The sequence below is a fragment of the Eumetopias jubatus genome, unplaced genomic scaffold, assembly GCF_037043125.1.
Source record: "Eumetopias jubatus isolate StellerSeaLion01/CBP00866 unplaced genomic scaffold, mEumJub1_p1.0 scaffold_14, whole genome shotgun sequence".
Taxonomy (NCBI): domain Eukaryota; kingdom Metazoa; phylum Chordata; class Mammalia; order Carnivora; family Otariidae; genus Eumetopias; species Eumetopias jubatus.
Window position 1 is genome coordinate 69,296,036 of NW_028274820.1, and position 7,427 is coordinate 69,303,462.

At 36.9% G+C, this 7,427-nt stretch overlaps 1 pseudogene; it reads left to right on the top strand.

The window, feature by feature from the left end:
* The first annotated feature begins 6,114 nt into the window (after positions 1–6,114).
* Positions 6,115–6,482, top strand: LOC114210609 (proteasome assembly chaperone 3 pseudogene; annotated as a pseudogene).
* Positions 6,483–7,427: the final 945 nt, after the last annotated feature.

Consider the following 7,427-nt stretch of genomic DNA (forward strand, 5'->3'; position numbering starts at 1 on the left):
ATGTGCCTCAAAGAATTTAATTTATGTGTAAAATGACAATTACTAGATTCTAATTAAATAGTAAGAGAGAGTAATGGTCTAATGCTTTGAAGATAGGCAGAGTCCTTGATTACTAGAATCCAGTTCTAAGTTTGTTGGTCTTAGGTTATCTCTATTTTTTCTGATGAGACTAAATGAAATTTTTCTTTTCATGGGAATTAAAAAAGATTAAAATGAGAGGGTTTGGAGTTGGTCTGACATTTTAAATATTATTAATTGATTTTGATAGAACTAATCAGTTGTCTTTCTTAAAGAGTTAATTCTTATCTTCTTTAACTCTTTTTTTTTTTTCCCCTGGGATCTTCTTTAACTCTTAAGGCATAAGGTGATGTAGACATATATACATAAATAATTACTATTTTATCTTCAGAGTAAAATTAGTATAATCATTTATATATATACAATTTATACTATCATATATATGCACACCAATGTACAAATATGAAAAACAATTATTTAAAATAGGATGGAAGAAGTTGTGTATATTATACTGTTTCTTCATTAATAATAGACCTATACAAAACTCTACAATGAATTTCATGTTTTAATTTAACTATGGAATTAATACATACATTTACTAAATCTACCAGCTAATAATAATCTGCATTGTAGCCCTATTTAAGGGTCAACTTAGAATGAACTAGACCTATATATAAACAGAAGTCTTGACATCTTCTTATCCTGCATTCAATCTTATTGATTTTCCATTTTCATCGTCAGCCAGAGTCTTTGTCATTCATTCATCCATTATTCACTCGTTCAGCAGACTATTATTGAAACCCTCCTATGTGTTCTAGATGTTCTGCTAAATTTAGAGAAAGTAAAGAAGTTAGGTCTCACCTACTCCTCTAAAAAATTTCCTCTCATGGGATAAATAAGTAGGTAAAGTATACCAATGCATCAAGTCGTGGAGATAATACATATACTGTACTTTATGGGAGACTTAGTCAAATACCTAACCAAGTCTATGAAAGAACAGAGAAGGCTTCCTGGAGTGTGTTCCCTGATTAGAATATTAAAGGATAAGTAGCTATTAGCTAAGGAAAGAGAGGAAGGGATTTAGTGACCACATTCCAGTGAGATGGAGCTGATATAGCAAGAAGAAGGGAAGATACAGTGTTAATTTTGCGTGTGTCTATAATAGTATGTGCTAAAAAGGGGACAAGTAGGAGGTGAGGTTAGGAAGGAGGCAGGAGCCAGGTAAAGGTGGACCTTGGAGGCTAACTAAAGGAACATGGATGTAATCAAATTAGGAGGGACCATGGTTTTTTTCTGCTTAAGGAACAACTTGTTCCGTATTTCTCTATACAGAAGGATTCAATACCCTGCATTGTATACCTTTGGTCCCGTGGCTCTGAAGAGAGGAGTATCTATACAATATGGCTTGCTGGAAAGTATATATTCCTCCCAATTAGGGCTCTGGACTTAAAGTGACTTTTGTTATTTTCCTAAATTACGTCGTGATGGGCTATGTAGTACTATTACGCACTGTCTCTAGGTTAGTCATCCTAATTACCTCTTAACCATTTAACTGTTTCATGTACCATTATCTACTACATTCATACTTACATGCATGTAGTAACAGATTCAATGAGGTGATTAAAAGCCAAGTCCAGTGGTAGAATAGAAACTATGAATTGTCTATGTGAAACAGTAATGTTTCTATCTTGAATAATTAGGCGGTATATATTACAGGAGAAGGCCTTGTTTAACCTCAAGGCACGTTTTCATTATGCGACTTTCCGACTCACCCCAAGGAGTCAGAAGACTGTAGTTAACTTTTAGAATAATTTAACTGTACAAGTCCTTTGGCTAAGAAGAAAGCTCCAATAGTAGTTAGCATCCTAATTACCTAGGATGCCTATACATTAAGTTTATGATATGAAATTACCAGAAGAACCTAAAAGGAAGTGGAAGCTTTTTCCAAGTTATGTCTTATATTCTGAGTTTTTCCACTTTTAATTGGGGGATGGCATTGCATTTTGTACCACATGAAGTTCCAGTAAATCTTCAGGTCGAGTGTAAATAATGTGCATGTTAGCTCCATTTAGGGGATACTAATATATCACAAATGGCTAAATTTGTGTGAAAATAAAGCAAGAAGCTTCATTTCATGACCTTTTGATTTCTGTCAAGTTAAAATAGTCTTCAGGAAATAAATTGATTTCCATATCTGGAAAATGGAGGGTGTATGTCCTGATTAATCTTGTGGCAAGGTAATTTATTGAGATGTAAATCTGTGAGTATGTGGGAGGTTATGCTATTTTTTCGAGTGTTCTGGAAGAACCCCTTACCCTTCAATTCCAAAAAAGTGTTCCTTTGTGTTTTAGGAGCTCTTTCAAGCTGTAAGTATAGATTTCTAGCTATGTTAGGATGACTGCATGTATCCGTTTTCCTGGGTTAATATGAGGGCAGCAGATGGTGTCAGGGCTCTGCCTATATACCCACTCAGAATTGTTTCATGGAAGTGTGGCTTCTGTACCAGTAGTGAGCACTTGGGTCTTTTTGTGGGAAGGCTACTCTCAGACTCCTGTGACCCACTTTGGCAGCACACAGAGAGCTGGAAGTACCTGGGAATTTATAATCACCTAGAACTTCACTTAATGACTCATGGGTACAAAGGTTTAAATATTCTAGCTCCCTTGTCCCCTGGCTCTCTTAAGTGTGACCCATACTTTTTCTTTCTCCAGAGACCTCTTAGGTAGGGTTGCCAAGTATAGCAAATAAAAATACAGGATGCCCAGGAAGAACTTGTTTTTAATTTAAGTATGCGCCATGCAATATTCTGAGCATACATACACCAAAAAATTAATTTTGTTCAACGTGAAATCCAATGTAATTGGATGTCTTGTATGTGATCTGGTACCCACGCCCCCACCCTGCCCCAACTTCTGTGGGACTTCACCGGATGTGGCATTCTTGCTTGGCTTCTTTCCTATCACGGTTCTACCTCCCCACTCATTTACCAGGTTTTCTTGGTAATATATCTTAAAAAATCACTTTAATACAAATCAGAGTTTCTTCCAGGGAGCCTAATCTAAGAGAACTAGCTGTATCTGTTGCCTTGCCTTGCCGTGATTATTAATCCTTTCTCAAAATGTTCTGGTTTGAATGACAAATTATATGGTCATTCAAGCTATTATAAAAGCATAAATGGTTCTTCCAGAAGCTGCAGTTTTAGATCTTTTTTGTTTCAGTCAAAAATACCAAAAGGGATGCCTGGGTGACTCAGTTGGTTAAGCGTCTGACTCTTGGTTTTGGCTCAAGTCATGATCTCAGGGTCCGGGGATCGAGCCCTGCATTGGGCTCCATGCTCAGTGCAGAGTCTGCTTATCCCTCTCCCTCCACCTCTGCTCCTCCCTCTGCTTATGCTGTCTGTCTCTCAAGTAAATAAATAAAATCTTTAAGAAGAAAAAAAAAACCCAAAAAACGAAACAGCCCCCCCCAAAAAAACATACAAGTTATTGAGAACATTGTACTGTGTTCTCAAGAATTATATAGAACATGATGAACTAGTGACTATGGGGTGGGAAATTGGAAACATTCTGATAGGGAAGAGGTTTTTCAACAATAGGGCTTGGTCTAAGGTTTGTGGTTTCCAGAACAAGTAGGGATAATGATTCTGGCCCTTGTAATACCCTGGAGAGTTTGGGAGATTTGCCTATTTACTGTGACTAAAAGGCTTGATGCTAGACACCAGGGTTTCTATCCTCATCAAAGTTCCCTATACCCAAATATATCATGGAAGGAGCAAAACAGTCAGACCACAGGGACTATGCAGGTTTGGACAATGCTCCAAATTAGCAAACAGAGAATAGTGAAGCCTGAAGTTATGAAAGACAGCTGGGGCCTTCACATGGCCCTGAGCCACATCAGCCCTAGTAATGATCAAGATTAAGTTTTTCTTTAACCCCAAAGGATGAAAGTAAGTCATATTTAATTTGATTTAAATAAAATAAATTAAAATTTTTTGTGTACATCCAAGTTTGTGGGTACAGAGTTCTAACACCACATTTTATAGAAATTTATAACAAAGCTAATAATTATTTATTACCTCTTTAAGGTTTACTTATAACTTTTTAAGTACTCAAAATGGCCACCCCAAAAGTTTTGTGTTATTTGGATATAGTTTCTGGATTTATATTCTAAATCATATACAGGATCATTTTGATATTAACTTCCAGTAATCTCAAATAGTATCTATGAAAGTGAGACAAATATTGCAGGAAGAGAAATGTAGGGTTAGCATATGATGACATTTGGAGGATTTCAAGTTAAATATTACAATAGTCACCATGCTAACATGCATTCATAAATCAAAAAATCATATATAAATTGGAAGTCAGATACTAGATTAACCTTTACTTAATGGATATATAAGTTGTACAAACAGGATGGTATTAAACATGTAAAACCAAAGAGTATGTATATATATATATATATATATATATATATATATATACATATATATATATATATATATTTTAAAGATTTTATTTATTTATTTGACAGAGAGAGACACAGTGAGAGAGGGAACACAAGCAGGGGGAGCGGGAGAGGGAGATGCAGGCTTCCTGTGGAGCAGGGAGCCCGATGTTGGGCTCGATCCCAGGACCCTGGGATCATGACCTGAGCCAAAGGCAGACGCTTAATGACTGAGCCACCCAGGCGCCCCCAAAGAGTATATTTTCTATTGCCTTAAGATCTGCGTTAATCAATTTCCTTGGCTGAATTAGTATAACATGACCCCAGCTTTTAAATACACTTAATTTTCTATCATCAGTACTTTCTCAATGAAGAAATAAAATTTAGAAATTAGAAGACATGATGAATAGCCTTCATTCTAAGGTCAGACGTAAGATACTCAAAGCTAATGGAAAAACATCATTCTAAGCCATAGCAAATGAGCCCTACCAACATAACAAACTGCTGATACCAGCCTGGAAACCATCTTGAATGTCAAGGGATATGCTTTTCTTTTGCAGTGTTTGATTGTTCATATAAATATTTAATGAAAATATTATTAGACTATTCAGCTGAGTGAAATAAACTGATGGCACAAGGAGCTAAGGAAGCTTGCTTAATATTCACTAAATGAAGTGGCATAATAATTTATTTTGCATATTATATAAGTCTTTTGAGAGGTTTTATACTTTTAAACTTTTTAGCACTATTTAAAAGGCATCATTACTGCCATAATTATGAGTTTTTAATGTATTTTTATGGTGAATGAAGATGTAGCATACATTTTATGGGGAGAAAGAAGACCATCATCCACATAATGGATGATGGAAATAAGGTACCTCTGATTCTGAAGGTGGACTTACCTTTAATATAGCTTCACTGAATCTTACCATAAATGTTAACTTTATATCACATAAAATTACGCAGTGGGTTTCTCAAGAGTAGAACTGAAATGATTAAATGGATAAGGTAGAAAACTTTTTAACTATCATGTGAACTTTGGATTTTCGGAAAAATTGGAAATCACCTGTTCTGAGTCATGTATATTTTTATTTTTTTGAATCATGTATATTTTTAAACATGCTTTTAGTGAGACAGTATGAAAAAATATTTGGAAACATAAGTTTTAGAGAACTGTTATCAGTTCATATGTTTATATATAAAATTTCTCATATTATCTTTCTAAATGCTTCTTATATTAATTGTTTTGAAAAAAAATGTTACTTAAGTTTCATGTATATGCACACAGGATAATAAAATACATAGAAAAAGAAAACATGTTCTAAAAATATTCCTTTGGGAAGTCAGGAACAAAAAAATGGTACCCACTTTAAAAAAAAGAAAAAATAAGGTAGTGTTAGAGAATAAAGTGTATGTGTGTGTGTGTTTGCATGTGTACATGTATGTAGTGACATGCTTATGGTGTTTTCTCTTCAGTTTACTCCTGAATTGTAGTAAGAATAAATCCATCAGATTATTTCTTAAGGGTAGGACATAAAAAGCATTTGCCAAGCTTGCTTTTATTCTCAGTATTTGTAAGGAAACTAAGATAGCATTAAGAAAAAATTCTTGACTTCCGGGTGTGGGGCGTGCCATTGAAGAGACCCATCCATGGAAGGCAAACCCTTGCTGATACGAAAACAGAAGACGGAAGTGGTGTGTGGGGTCCCCATGCAGGTGGTCTGCATAGACTTCAGCAGTCACATCCTGGCGGTGGTGACCCAGTTTGGGAAGATGGGTACCCTGGTCTCCCTGGAGCCCAGCACCGTGGCTAGTGACATCAGCAAGCCTGTGCTCACCACGGAAGTCCTTCTTGGGCAGGACGAACCGCTCATCCATGTCTTAGTAAAGAACCTGGTGACGTTTGTGTCTCAGGAAGCTGAAACAGAGCGGTCCTCCTGGCCATGGCCATGAAGGACAGGAGCATGGAGGGGCTGAAGGCCTTGAAGAAGGTGATCCAGGCCTGCCAGGTGTGGTGACCCTGTAGCAGTAGTTGCGCCTGCTATTCAGCGGGCTGAGGGGACACGCAACACCCTCGGTCAGGCAGGAAGAGGAACTCTGCCTTTAGCTCTAGAAGCCAGAAGAAATATGCACATCCCAGGCAGACTGGTACTTTGGGCGCTAACTTATCTGCAGATGGAGGAAAGCTGCAGAGTGTGTCTGGGGGGCTGTGAACAGTTCTTACCAGGGTCCAAATAGCTGCATATATTTGAGAATTGAAAGATGAGTCATCAGGCATGAGTCCTGGCTCCCCACATGCAGTATCTGTTGTTGAAGGAAATTTTTTTTATTCACAATAAATGCCTATCCCAAAATTAAAAAAAAAATTTTCTTAAGAATACTGCTGAACCAGCAATAAATGTTGAATAAATGTGACATTTACATCCCTCAGACTTTAGGAGTTTATGGTGTAGACAAGTCATCCAACCTGATGGGTATGAGCAAAAATACAGAGGCACATTTCAAAGAGCCATCCACAAATAATCAGCATACTGTTGTATAAGTCAGAATATCTTCTAGAACAGTGAAGAGTCAGTGGCAAATCCATTAAATAGAAGTAGATTAAGAGAACTTACCTATGAACTTCTCCTCTCCCACAAAGAGTTTATTGAAAAATGCTATTTGGGAAACATAGTTCTAGGAAATTTTACCAGTTAGCATTTTTGTAAGGTTAATTTTCAGGTATAAGAACTTTTTTAAAAAGATTTTATTTATTTATTTGACAGAGAGAGACATAGCGAGAGAGGGAACACAAGCAGGGGGAGTGGGAGAGGGAGAAGCAGGCTTCCCGCTGAGCAGAGAGCCCGATGTGGGGCTTGATCCCAGGACCCTGGGACCATGACCTGAGCTAAAGGCAGACACTTAATGACTGAACCACCCAGGAGCCCCTAGGTATAAGAACATTGACAAAATACGTCTTTAAG